The 13233-nt window shown below is 44.0% G+C and overlaps 10 non-coding genes and 2 pseudogenes across 10 annotated transcripts; all 12 read left to right on the forward strand.

Moving 5' to 3' along the window:
* Positions 1–5806: 5806 nt before the first annotated feature.
* On the forward strand, positions 5807–5998 carry LOC129166000 (U2 spliceosomal RNA). Its single transcript, XR_008565263.2, has one exon. It is a non-coding gene; the product is annotated as a U2 spliceosomal RNA (small nuclear RNA).
* Positions 5999–6437: 439 nt separating this feature from the next.
* LOC129165618 (U5 spliceosomal RNA) lies at positions 6438–6552 on the forward strand. Its single transcript, XR_008564898.2, has one exon. It is a non-coding gene; the product is annotated as a U5 spliceosomal RNA (small nuclear RNA).
* Positions 6553–6812: 260 nt separating this feature from the next.
* On the forward strand, positions 6813–7004 carry LOC129166198 (U2 spliceosomal RNA). The gene has a single exon (XR_008565457.2). It is a non-coding gene; the product is annotated as a U2 spliceosomal RNA (small nuclear RNA).
* A 439-nt stretch (positions 7005–7443) lies between these two features.
* Positions 7444–7558, forward strand: LOC139062971 (U5 spliceosomal RNA). The gene has a single exon (XR_011516511.1). It is a non-coding gene; the product is annotated as a U5 spliceosomal RNA (small nuclear RNA).
* Positions 7559–7818: 260 nt separating this feature from the next.
* On the forward strand, positions 7819–8007 carry LOC139062944 (U2 spliceosomal RNA). Its single transcript, XR_011516486.1, has one exon. It is a non-coding gene; the product is annotated as a U2 spliceosomal RNA (small nuclear RNA).
* Positions 8008–9316: 1309 nt separating this feature from the next.
* On the forward strand, positions 9317–9448 carry LOC129166134 (U2 spliceosomal RNA; annotated as a pseudogene).
* Positions 9449–9884: 436 nt separating this feature from the next.
* LOC129165650 (U5 spliceosomal RNA) lies at positions 9885–9996 on the forward strand. Its single transcript, XR_008564929.2, has one exon. It is a non-coding gene; the product is annotated as a U5 spliceosomal RNA (small nuclear RNA).
* Positions 9997–10259: 263 nt separating this feature from the next.
* On the forward strand, positions 10260–10451 carry LOC129166113 (U2 spliceosomal RNA). Its single transcript, XR_008565376.2, has one exon. It is a non-coding gene; the product is annotated as a U2 spliceosomal RNA (small nuclear RNA).
* A 439-nt stretch (positions 10452–10890) lies between these two features.
* LOC129165636 (U5 spliceosomal RNA) lies at positions 10891–11003 on the forward strand. The gene has a single exon (XR_008564916.2). It is a non-coding gene; the product is annotated as a U5 spliceosomal RNA (small nuclear RNA).
* Positions 11004–11265: 262 nt separating this feature from the next.
* LOC129166191 (U2 spliceosomal RNA) lies at positions 11266–11457 on the forward strand. Its single transcript, XR_008565454.2, has one exon. It is a non-coding gene; the product is annotated as a U2 spliceosomal RNA (small nuclear RNA).
* Positions 11458–11896: 439 nt separating this feature from the next.
* Positions 11897–12011, forward strand: LOC129165568 (U5 spliceosomal RNA). The gene has a single exon (XR_008564849.2). It is a non-coding gene; the product is annotated as a U5 spliceosomal RNA (small nuclear RNA).
* A 260-nt stretch (positions 12012–12271) lies between these two features.
* On the forward strand, positions 12272–12407 carry LOC139062946 (U2 spliceosomal RNA; annotated as a pseudogene).
* Positions 12408–13233: the final 826 nt, after the last annotated feature.

A 13233-nucleotide genomic window follows, 5' to 3' on the forward strand; every position in this document is an offset into this window, starting at 1 on the left:
GGGCTGGTTCCCCAGCCCTTTTTCCCTTTGTGTAACTGGTATTATCCTGTGAGGCGGTTATAGTCCCTCCTTTTATGTTATTAAAAGATATTGTTATTTAACAGCCCTACGACTCCTCCCACTCCTTTTACCTTCAGTTAATTACCTGTGCCCGGATCCTAAATTGGAGCCGTAACAAAGTGGGGGCTCGTCCGGGATCTGTCGGTTACATATAACAGTTACCCTCAGTAACAAAGTGGGGTTTCGTTGTGGGGTTGTTTGTAATAATTTCTTTTCTGTGATCATGTCTAGCTTCGACTTGGAAACCTTCATGAGGGCGCCTTCACGTGGACAACTGGAAGAGTGTCGTAAGCAAGATTTATTAGAAGTAGCTGCTTACTTGGGTCTCACTGGGGTTCAGCACATGCTGAAGAACGCCCTGAAGGAGGAGATTCTGTCTGTGATGGAGCGCAGGAAGCTGCTGTCACCCCTGAGTGATCTTGCTGTCTTGCCTTTTCAGAGTGAGGACTATGTTGAAGGTAAAGAGGAGGACATTGCTGAGGCGTGTGGTGCGACAGAGGATGCGGCCGACGGGATGAGGGCCCCTGAAAGGGGTGAGGACCGTCACTCTCCTCCACCAACTCTCCCACGATTTGACCCGGATTCTCCAGGTTCGAGGAGCGATTCTCTTGACCACGCCCGCTTTCAATATCGTTTGGCTCGCCTGAAGCAGGAGGCAGAGAATAAACAACGTGAAAGAGACTTCGAAATGAGGAAATTGGAACTTGAGGCAGACACCAGAATAAAGCTGAAACGACTGGAGCTGGAGGTTCAGGCGCAGCTGTCGAGCAGAAGAGCTGATCAGACGACTAAAGGGCTGACGACTGCTGCAGACCAGATTGACGTCGGGAAGTGCATGATGCTGATGCCACCTTTCCGTGAGGCCGAAGTGGACAGCTACTTCGCCGCATTTGAGCGCATTGCTACTTCACTCAGTTGGCCGCAGGAAGTGTGGACTCTGCTGTTACAATGCAAACTGACAGGCAAGGCTCAAGAGGTAATGTCAGCTTTGTCTGTGCATGATTTTTCTGACTATGACCGTGTAAAAGAAGCAGTTTTGCAGGCATATGAGCTGGTTCCTGAAGCCTATCGGCAAAAGTTCAGATCTCTTAGGAAACGGGACGAGGAGCAGACATATGTAGAATTTTCCAGAGAGAAAAGCATTTTGTTTGATAAATGGGTTATGGCGTCAAAAGTGATTAGTCTGACTGAGTTACGAGAGCTTGTTTTACTGAAAGAGTTCAAAAGGTGTCTTCCAGAGAAGATTGTTCTGTATTTAAACGAACAAAAGGTACATACCTTATCTGCTGCTGCAGTTTTGGCAGATGAGTTTATGCTGACTCATCGTATAAAGATTGAGAACAGGCCTACCAATGTAAAACCCCAGGACGTCAGACAGAGGACGCCCGGAGTGAGCAGTGGAAATTCACAGCCACGATGTTTCTATTGTCATAAGTTGGGTCACATTGTGAAGAACTGTCTAATCTTAAAGAGTAAGAAAGATGTATCCCAGAGAGAAGTTGGTTTTATTGCAGAAACTTCATTCAAGGGGCATGTGCAAAGCAGAGATAGGGGATTTGATCCGTTTGTGTTCAAAGGCACAGTCCATGTGGGTGAGAATGACTTAGACTCAGTGCAAATTGAAATACTGAGGGACACAGGAGCCTCGCAGACACTGATTTTAGAGTCTGTGCTTCCTTTTAATGTTTCCAGTTGTATTAATGTTTCAGTACTTTTGAGAGGTTTGTCCTCTGATGTTATTTCGTGTCCTGTGCATGAGGTAAATTTGAAGAGTGAACTGGTCACAGGAAAGTTTAAAGTGGCTGTATGCAAGACGTTGCCTGTGGCCGGGGTCCACATGTTGCTAGGAAATGACATTGCAGGGGGCGCTGTAATTCCTGTCCCACAAGTCATAACCCAACCTCAGACCTTAACTTGTGTAAATCCACCCCCCGGTATCTCCCCCTCATGTGTTGTCACAAGAGCAGGGGCAGTTAAAAGCGGTGATGATCTCATGAATGTATCCTCTTTGTTTGAAGAAGCAGACTTCAGTTCTCCCCTACATGAACTGTCTGAAGAAAGCAGTTCAGTAGAAACCGAAGTACAAGACATTAAAGATAGTCCAACCAAACGTGTAGTTTCTCGCTCGACCTTGAGATTGGAGCAGAAAAATGACAAAACACTAAGCAAATGTTTTGAGGCTGTGGCTACAACAGATGACACGTCCTCTGGTTACTATGTGGAGAACGATCTCTTAATGAGACGGTGGGTAAATCCAAAACAGTTAACTTCCCCAAGTGTTAGTGTTAACCAGATTGTAATTCCGGAATGTTACAGACATCAAGTTCTTGCTCTAGCGCATGAAAGCCGTTGGTCGGGTCATTTGGGGATACGTAAAACTTATCAGGCTCTCCTTGATCACTTCTTTTGGCCTGGTATGAAGAAGGATGTTGCTCGATTTTGTATGACATGTCATACATGTCAAATGGTGGGAAAGCCAAACCAACCTTTAAAGCCAATCCCTTTAACTCCAATTCCCGTAATAGGGAACCCGTTTGACCACATAATAGTTGACTGTGTTGGTCCGTTGCCTCGTACCAAGTCTGGAAAAAAGTACTTGTTAACTATAATGTGTACCGCTACCCGATTCCCTGAAGCAATACCGCTGGCCTCCATTAAAACTAAATCAGTTATCAGAGCTCTAACTAATTTCATTTCACTCTTTGGCCTTCCGAGAGTGTTACAAACAGACCAAGGCTCTAACTTTAAATCTGAGCTATTTAAAAAGGTGACCCAAACATTAGGGATCCAGCATGTAATGTCTTCAGCCTACCATCCAGAGTCGCAGGGAGCGTTAGAAAGGTGGCACCAAACCTTAAAGAGCATGTTGCGAAAGTACTGTTACAGTTCAAAAGAACAGTGGGATGAAGGTTTACCTTTCCTACTGTTTGCGTCAAGAGAAGCCTCACAAGAATCATTGGGATTCAGTCCGTCTCAGCTGGTTTTTGGTCACTCTCCTAGAGGTCCGTTGCAAGCGTTGAAGGAAAATTTCTTGCAAACCGAGAGTGCAAAGAAGGTGAATGTCAACAAATATGTTAAGTCCTTCAGATCACGACTGCATTTGGCCAATGAAGTGGCTCGTAAACACTTGCAGGAGGCACAGGTAAACATGAAAGCTCACTTTGATAAAAAGGCAAGTTTGCGGGAGTTTCAACCAGGTGAACAGGTATTAATGTTAAAGCCTGTCACTGGAGACTCATTGTCGGTACGTTTTGACGGTCCATTTGTGGTTAGTGGTAAAGTAAGCGAGAACACTTACAAGATAAATACTCCTGGTAGAAAGCACTCTGTTAGGGTTCATCATGGCAACCTCTTGAAACCTTATCTTTCTCCAACTCAGGAGGTGTCCGGAGAGTTACCAGTGTGCGCAGCTGTTTCCCCCCCCGGCCATCGAACCTCAGGAAGAGTTAAGACAAAGTTCCATTGGGGTCGTGAGTCCCCGATTGAAAAACTCACAGGCGTTGCTTGCTCTAGATGATAAGTTATCGCATTTACCACCGGAACAGCGGGGTGATATACTAGCGTTAATAAATGCTAATTTGGATTTATTTTCGGACACTCCAACAGTAACTAATGTATGCCAACACGAAATTACACTATTAACGGACACCCCTATTAAACAGCATCCGTACAGGGCCAGTCCTGAGAAACGTGCCTTAATGAAACAAGAAACTGATTACCTGTTGCAAAATGAATTAGCTGTCCCCAGTTATAGTCCATGGAGTTCGCCTTGTTTGATTGAGAAAAAACCTGACGGCTCACCTAGACTTATTACAGATTACAGGAAAATAAATGCTGTAACAGTTGCTGATTCTTACCCGCTCCCGCGTATTGATGACTGTATCGACAGAGTGGGTATGTCTAGTTTTGTGACCAAGATTGACCTGTTAAAAGGCTACTGGCAAGTCCTGTTAAGTAAAAGGGCTTCGGATGTCTCTGCGTTTGTTACCCCTGATGAGTTCCTCCAATACAATGTCATGCCATTTGGGATGAAGAATGCGCCTGCGACCTGCCAAAGGTTAATTAACATGATAACTTAAACCTTGTGAACTGTAGTGCTTATTTGGATGACATTGTTGTCCATGCGGCATCATGGACTGAACATGTCACAACCCTTACAGAGTTGTTCAACCGCTTGAAAGCTGCACGTTTAACCATTAACCTTTCTAAATGTGAGTTTGTAAAGGCGACAATCTCATATTTAGGTAAAGAAGTCGGGCACGGCAGGGTTTGTATGCTGAAGGACAAAACCCAGGCTATCATGGATTTCCCTGACCCTAGAAACAGAAGAGAGTTGAGACGTTTTTTAGGAATGGTTGGTTATTACCGCTGTTTTTGTCAGAACTTTGCATCTGTGGTAGCCCCGTTGACAGATCTATTGAGTACCAAGGTCCCTTTTATGTGGAGCAAAGAGGCCCAGCATGCATTCACGTCCTGTAAGTCATTATTAACCAGTGCACCCATTCTAAAAGCTCCCAACTTGTCTAAACCTTTCTCTCTAGAAGTTGATGCCAGCCAGGTTGGAGCCGGAGCTGTTCTTCTCCAGGCTGATGATGACTTGATAGATCATCCAGTCGCCTATTTCTCAGAGAAGTTCAGTTCATGCCAAAGCCGTTATTCCACCATTGAAAAAGAAACCCTTGCTTTGATCATGGCATTGCGTCATTTTCATGTCTATGTTGGTTCCAGTGCAAAACTGTTAAGAGTTTATACTGATCATAACCCCTTGACGTTTTTAGATCGCATGTTTAACCAAAATCACAGGCTGATGAGATGGGCTTTGTTGTTGCAGGAGTTTAACCTAGAAATCAACCATAAGGTGGGCGCTGAGAACGTTATTGCTGACTGCTTATCTAGGAGTTGAACGTTCAACAGATAAGTGTGGATGGTGTGAGTAAGTTGTTCTAGGAACAACTTTGTTTGACAGGGGGAAGTGTTACGTCCCCTATTCAGTGGGGCCTGTAAGTGCTTGTGGTTATTATTGTATTTCTTTTTTTTTATGGCATACTCCTTGTGGAGCGGCATAGCGGAAGAAACCTGTCAGCGCGTGAGAACCAGGAAGAGCGTCTCGTCTCCATGGCGACGTCGGGGATTCCCTCAAAATGAACTTGTGGCAGTGTCGTCATCCAGGAACCCTGGTCGAAGCGCGGAGAGTCCAGCTGCATGAGATGAGGACTGATTATGTCAGCTGTGCCGGAGAGGATAAAGATGACGTGGGATCAGCTGTTCGGGGAGCAACTCTTACCCATGGGTTGTCTCCCTGCTCCTCACTCCCGTTGAGTTCCGTGTCCGATTGTAATCGAATAGTGTGCGTGTTATAGAGGTCCTACGCTAGACAGACGATGGTTATAGTTTCGTTTATTTGATTTGTTTATCTTGATCCAGAGGTGTAGAACACCAGCCTTTAATTTGTAAAGTTTTAGAGGTTCCAGCTAAACCAGAAAGCTTGGTATATTTTGTTGTATTTTATTCCTGGGGCTGGTTCCCCAGCCCTTTTTCCCTTTGTGTAACTGGTATTATCCTGTGAGGCGGTTATAGTCCCTCCTTTTATGTTATTAAAAGATATTGTTATTTAACAGCCCTACGACTCCTCCCACTCCTTTTACCTTCAGTTAATTACCTGTGCCCGGATCCTAAATTGGAGCCATAACAACTACACTGTGATCTGTGGTCAGCGAGGCCCACGATCCAGCTAGGAGTCACTGTTATCGCTTCTCGGCCTTTTGGCTAAGATCAAGTGTAGTATCTGTTCTCATCAGTTTAATATCTGATATGTCCTCTATATGAGGACGACATATTAAACAGATTTTTTGTATTAAGGGGTTGAAAGAGGAGCTTGCTCTCTTCACCCCACGCATCGACCTAGCGCTGCAGTGCAGCTGGGAGTGGTGCACTCTCTGATGTTGTGGAAAAGCAATCCCACAAATTTTACAAGGCACAAGGTTTCTAAGAGCCTGTATAAAATTTCAATGCCCAGCCACGGAGGTGAAAAAGAGCATTCTGGCACAATTAAACATGTCTGCAAGAAGCACTGGGCACAGTTGTGTGGGAAGTATTTATTTGAAAGTTTTACAACAAATCGGCCTTTACTTGCCAAAGTCCGAACAATGCATAAACCGGTCATCCAAGTAGACAACGGGTCAGGGCTCACACTTCTTGTCCTCGTGGAAAAACAAGGGATAATTATGGCTAAGAACTTTCTTTAAAACCGAAACTAGATAAGGCATGGAAATAAATTAGACTGGGCCGGGCTCCTGATTTTGTTCCAGGAAGGTTCACCGTAACAAAAACAGCTAGGCCCGCTTGCTGTCTGGATTATGAGGACAATAAAGCAACATGTACTCTGGTTTCTTTTCAGTCTGCATAAGTCTTTCGCCTTTTACTAAAGACTTCCGTGGAGAGTGACATTAATGAGCATAAGCAATTTTTGCCAGGCTCTGCCTCTTGGCTATGCATCTGTTTGGTTGTGCAATATAATAAAAGCTCTTGTGTGCCCTTTCAAATTGCAAGTGGATGGGTCGAAATTGTTCTTTGAATCCCTCTCATATCTGCTTCTGACTGCATCACTATTTAGACAGCAGTAAACTATTTAGGGCTGCTTACCCTAAACTTTGCGTGGGCGGAGGTGCAAAGTGGCCGATGTCTGCTCCAAGTCACCACTACACTGTGATCTGTGGTCAGCGAGGCCCACGATCCAGCTAGGAGTCACTGTTATCGCTTCTCGGCCTTTTGGCTAAGATCAAGTGTAGTATCTGTTCTTATCAGTTTAATATCTGATATGTCCTCTATATGAGGATAACATATTAAACATATTTTTTGTATTAAGGGGTTGAAAGAGGAGCTTGCTCTCTTCACCCCATGCATCGACCTAGCACTGCAGTGCAGCTGGGAGTGGTGCACTCTCTGATGTTGTGGAAAAGCAATCCCACAAATTATACAAGCCCCAAGGTTTCTAAGAGCCTGTATAAAATTTCAATGACCAGCCACGGAGGTGAAAAACAGCATTCTGGCACAATTAAACATGTCTGCAACGAGCACTGGGCACAGTTGTGTGGGAAGTATTTCTTTGAAAGTTTTACAACAAATCTTCCTTTACTTGCCAAAGTCCGAACAATGCATAAACCGGTCATCCAAGTAGACAACGGGTCAGGGCTCACACTTCTTGTCCTCGTGGAAAAACAAGGGATAAGTATGGCTAAGAACTTTCTTTAAAACCGAAACTAGATAAGGCATGGAAATAAATTAGACTGGGCCGGGCTCCTGATTTTGTTCCAGGAAGGTTCACCGTAACAAAAACAGCTAGGCCCGCTTGCTGTCTGGATTATGAGGACAATAAAGCAACATTTACTCTGGTTTCTCTTCAGTCTGCATAAGTCTTTCGCCTTTTACTAAAGACTTCCGTGGAGAGTAACTTTAATGAGCATGAGCAATTTTTGCCAGGCTCTGCCTCTTGGCTATGCCTCTGTTTGGTTGTGCAATGTAATAAAAGCTCTTGTGTGGCCTTTCAAATTGCAATTGGAAGGGTCGAAATTGTTCTTTGAATCCCTCTCATATCCGCTTCTGACTGCATCCCTATTTAGACAGGAGTAAACTATTTAGGGCTGCTTACCCTAACCTTTGCGTGGGCGGAGGTGCAAAGTGGCCGATGTCTGCTCCAAGTCACCACTACACTGTGATCTGTGGTCAGCGAGGCCCACGATCCAGCTAGGAGTCACTGTTATCGCGTCTCGGCCTTTTGGCTAAGATCAAGTGTAGTATCTGTTCTCATCAGTTTAATATCTGATATGTCCTCTACAGTGTTGGTAATGTTACTTTAAAAAAGTAATTAGTTATAGTTACTGATTACTTTGTCAAAAAAGCAACTCAGTTACTAACTGAGTTACAAGATCATAAAAGTAACTAATTACCAACAAAAGTAACTACTTAGTTACTTTTTTCATTAAAGCATGCAAGAATTACTACAATAGTAAAATAGAAATGACTAATGACTGAACATAATAAAATGTATGTCCAAATGTTTTATATAAACCTGAATAATTTAAACAAATAAGCACTTAACAGGAGGAACTACTAATAGGAACATTACACTAATCTATTAAAAGGTCACTGTGTGATATTTAACAAAAACCCAATCAGCTAAAATTTAAAATTGCAAATAGAAACACGTGTAAAGGTTCCCGAGCCTTTAAATGGTCTCTCAGTCTAGTTAAATTACAGAAATAAATGTAATTTTGCACAGCATTCTAATTTTTACTGCTTCACATAATTGTGTCTTTTTAGTAGCATTTCTGTTGCTGCTAATCTATTAACGGTTAAATAAATAAATAAATATCCTTTAAAATGACACTAGAAGAGGCACAACCCTGATGGAGGACTTAAATGTACTTACATGGGTCAGACCCAAACACAGAAGAGCTGAAGCTGGGTGGTGAACACACACAGGTAGTTCTAATAACACCTGAGCTCCATGACGTCTGAGACTGATGCATCAGTGTTACAGCGGGACTAAAGACATGATCAGAAACAGGTTACAGCTGGATCATCTAGGAAGGCAGAAGATCAGGACGTCTGAGCGGTGAACAGGTGAGCGGACCTTCAGGACGTCACGCTGTCACGCTAAGGGCACGGCTGCAGACCCGCATATTCGCTGCTGCAGCAACAAATCTGCGGGTCTGCAGCCGTAGACTATTCATCACGTCTTCCTCGTTCTTCACGGGCCGTGATGCTCTTAAACATCTGCCTCTTTAGCTCCTGATCAGCTGACGACAGCTTCAACACACCGCACTGCTTAACGCACGCATTTCCTTACCAGTAACAGGAACAACGTTTTGATAAAAGAAGACGTAATTAATTAGTTTGCTTGTTACAGAAAGACATATTTTTTATTAACGCGGTTATTTTAAACGGAGTTATTCCCGTTGTGTCTACAGAATGCAGTGACTGAGACAGTGAGGGTCTCCGCCCACCCGGCCAATCATCATCGTGTTTGTAAGTGCGTTACCGACACCTCTCTCTCCCTGGCTGCAGCTGAAGTATGGCGGTCGGAAAGCCTCACACTGTCGCTCAACGTTCGACAAGCACATTGTAACGCACAGCGTTCCGTCCCCAGTAACGGTAACGACGTTGCAACGGCGGGAAAAGTAATTAATTAGATTATTCCGTTACCTATAAAAGAACGCCGTTAGAAATGCTGTTATACTTAAACGGCGTTACTCCCAACACTGGTCCTCTATATGAGGACGACATATTAAACAGGTTTTTTGTATTAAGGGGTTGAAAGAGGAGCTTGCTCTCTTCACCCCATGCATCGACCTAGCGCTGCAGTGCAGCTGGGAGTGGTGCACTCTCTGATGTGGAAAAGCATTCTCACAAATTATACAAGGCACAAGGTTTCTAAGAGCCTGTATAAAATTTCAATGCCCAGCCACGGAGGTGAAAAAGAGCATTCTGGCACAATTTAACATGTCTGCAAGAAGCACTGGGCACAGTTGTGTGGGAAGTATTTCTTTGAAAGTTTTACAACAAATCGGCCTTTACTTGCCAAAGTCCGAACAATGCATAAACCGGTCATCCAAGTAGACAACGGGTCAGGGCTCACACTTCTTGTCTTCGTGGAAAAACAAGGGATAATTATGGCTAAGAACTTTCTTTAAAACCGAAACTAGATAAGGCATGGAAATAAATTAGACTGGGCCGGGCTCCTGATTTTGTTCCAGGAAGGTTCACCGTAACAAAAACAGCTAGGCCCGCTTGCTGTCTGGATTATGAGGACAGTAAAGCAACATGTACTCTGGTTTCTTTTCAGTCTGCATAAGTCTTTCGCCTTTTACTAAAGACTTCCGTGGAGAGTGACATTAATGAGCATAAGCAAATTTAGCCAGGCTCTGCCTCTTGGCTATGCATCTGTTTGGTTGTGCAATGTATTAAAAGCTCTTGTGTGGCCTTTCAAATTGCAAGTGGATGGGTCGAAATTGTTCTTTGAATCCCTCTCATATCTGCTTCTGACTGCATCACTATTTAGACAGCAGTAAACTATTTAGGGCTGCTTACCCTAAACTTTGCGTGGGCGGAGGTGCAAAGTGGCCGATGTCTGCTCCAAGTCACCACTACACTGTGATCTGTGGTCAGCGAGGCCCACGATCCAGCTAGGAGTCACTGTTATCGCTTCTCGGCCTTTTGGCTAAGATCAAGTGTAGTATCTGTTCTTATCAGTTTAATATCTGATATGTCCTCTATATGAGGATAACATATTAAACATATTTTTTGTATTAAGGGGTTGAAAGAGGAGCTTGCTCTCTTCACCCCACGCCTCGACCCAGCGCTGCAGTGCAGCTGGGAGTGGTGCACTCTCTGATGTTGTGGAAAAGCAATCCCACAAATTATACAAGGCACAAGGTTTCTAAGAGCCTGTATAAAATTTCAATGCCCTGCCACGGAGGTGAAAAAGAGCATTCTGGCACAATTAAACATGTCTGCAACGAGCACTGGGCACAGTTGTGTGGGAAGTATTTCTTTGAAAGTTTTACAACAAATCGGCCTTTACTTGCCAAAGTCCGAACAATGCATAAACCGGTCATCCAAGTAGACAACGGGTCAGGGCTCACACTTCTTGTCCTCGTGGAAAAACAAGGGATAAGTATGGCTAAGAACTTTCTTTAAAACCGAAACTAGATAAGGCATGGAAATAAATTAGACTGGGCCGGGCTCCTGATTTTGTTCCAGGAAGGTTCACCGTAACAAAAACAGCTAGGCTCGCTTGCTGTCTGGATTATGAGGACAATAAAGCAACATTTACTCTGGTTTCTCTTCAGTCCGCATTAGTCTTTCGCCTTTTACTAAAGACTTCCGTGGAGAGTGACATTAATGAGCATAAGCAATTTTTGCCAGGCTCTGCCTCTTGACTATGCCTTTGTTTGGTTGTGCAATGTAATAAAAGCTCTTGTGTGGCCTTTCAAATTGCAAGTGGATGGGTCAAAATTGTTCTTTGAATCCCTCTCATATCTGCTTCTGACTGCATCACTATTTAGACAGCAGTAAACTATTTAGGGCTGCTTACCCTAACCTTTGCGTGGGCGGAGGTGCAAAGTGGCTGATGTCTGCTCCAAGTCACCACTACACTGTGATCTGTGGTCAGCGAGGCCCACGATCCAGCTAGGAGTCACTGTTATCGCTTCTCGGCCTTTTGGCTAAGATCAAGTGTAGTATCTGTTCTTATCAGTTTAATATCTGATATGTCCTCTATATGAGGACGACATATTAAACAGAATTTTTGTATTAAGGGGTTGAAAGAGGAGCTTGCTCTCTTCACCCCAAGCATCGACCTAGCGCTGCAGTGCAGCTGGGAGTGGTGCACTCTCTGATGTTGTGGAAAAGCAATCTCACAAATTATACAAGGCACAAGGTTTCTAAGAGCCTGTATAAAATTTCAATGCCCAGCCACGGAGGTGAAAAAGAGCATTCTGGCACAATTAAACATGTCTGCAACGAGCACTGGACACAGTTGTTTGGGAAGTATTTCTTTGAAAGTTTTACAACAAATCGGCCTTTACTTGCCAAAGTCCGAACAATGCATAAACCGGTCATCCAAGTAGACAACGGGTCAGGGCTCACACTTCTTGTCCTCGTGGAAAAACAAGGGATAAGTATGGCTAAGAACTTTCTTTAAAACCGAAACTAGATAAGGCATGGAAATAAATTAGACTGGGCCGGGCTCCTGATTTTGTTCCAGGAAGGTTCACCGTAACAAAAACAGCTAGGCCCGCTTGCTGTCTGGATTATGAGGACAATAAAGCAACATGTACTCTGGTTTCTCTTCAGTCCGCATAAGTCTTTCGTCTTTTACTAAAGACTACTGTGGAGAGTGACATTAATGAGCATAAGCAATTTTTGCCAGGCTCTGCCTCTTGGCTATGCCTCTGTTTGGTTGTGCAATGTAATAAAAGCTCTTGTGTGGCCTTTCAAATTGCAAGTGGAAGGGTCGAAATTGTTCTTTGAATCCCTCTCATATCTGCTTCTGACTGCATCACTATTTAGACAGCAGTAAACTATTCAGGGCTGCTTACCCTAACCTTTGTGTGGGCGGAGGTGCAAAGTGGCCGATGTCTGCTCCAAGTCACCACTACACTGTGATCTGTGGTCAGCGAGGCCCACGATCCAGCTAGGAGTCACTGTTATCGCTTCTCGGCCTTTTGGCTAAGATCAAGTGTAGTATCTGTTCTTATCATCAGACGCTGCATCTGGTTCTTACGAGCTGCGATCCGCTCCTTGGGTTGGAGAAGGTTATTGCTGGATCTGTAGCAAGACCTTTTCACACAAATAGAGGAGAAAACTTAAAATTTGAAGTGGTTTGAATTTTGTAAACTTTTGTGTGTATTCTGATTCTGTGGTGCCTCCGTGATGTCGGCGCTTCGCGCTGATGCGAGGAGGCACCACAGTGTGCGATTTCTCTTCAGGTCGACGGTGGAGAAGATGTCACGTCTGGATTTCTCGCGGAAGATGATCCAACAGCTTCTGGGATTTAAGCCAGACGATCTAAATTGCATCCTGACCTTGCCTTTCAACAAAGGATTCGATGTAAGTTTTCAGACTGAGATACTATGGAAAGACTTCTGGACAAGACTGGAAAAGGTAAAAATGGAGTTCGACATGTTCGAAATTGTGAAACTGACTGACAATACCAGAAAAACAGTGATTGTAAGAATGTTTAATGAGATGGTAAGTGGTGAAGACATTTGCCTTTGGTTGAGTAGATTTTGTAATGTAAGAGGGCAAGCAGTGAAAGTTAGGGACATTGACGGCATTTGGAACTGTGCATGGAGGATACCAATCCAACAGTTTGAGGACCCAGAGGGCTTTCAGGGATTAAAACACCTGCCGCAGGTAATCGTGTTGGGGGAAAACAGAGGCTATATTCATTACCAAGGTCAACCAAAATTATGCAGACAATGTGGGGAGCATGGACATTTGGTGGAAGCATGTGAGAAAGCATTCTGCAGGAAATGCAGAGAAATAGGACACACTGTTGAAGAGTGTGATAAAGGAAGGAAATGTAACTTGTGTGGAATGGAAAACCATTTGTTTAAAGACTGTCCAAAGTCATTTGCAAACAAAGTTAAGGCGGGCAAAGGAAAACAA

This window comes from Nothobranchius furzeri, chromosome 14 (assembly GCF_043380555.1).
Source record: "Nothobranchius furzeri strain GRZ-AD chromosome 14, NfurGRZ-RIMD1, whole genome shotgun sequence".
NCBI classification, from domain to species: domain Eukaryota; kingdom Metazoa; phylum Chordata; class Actinopteri; order Cyprinodontiformes; family Nothobranchiidae; genus Nothobranchius; species Nothobranchius furzeri.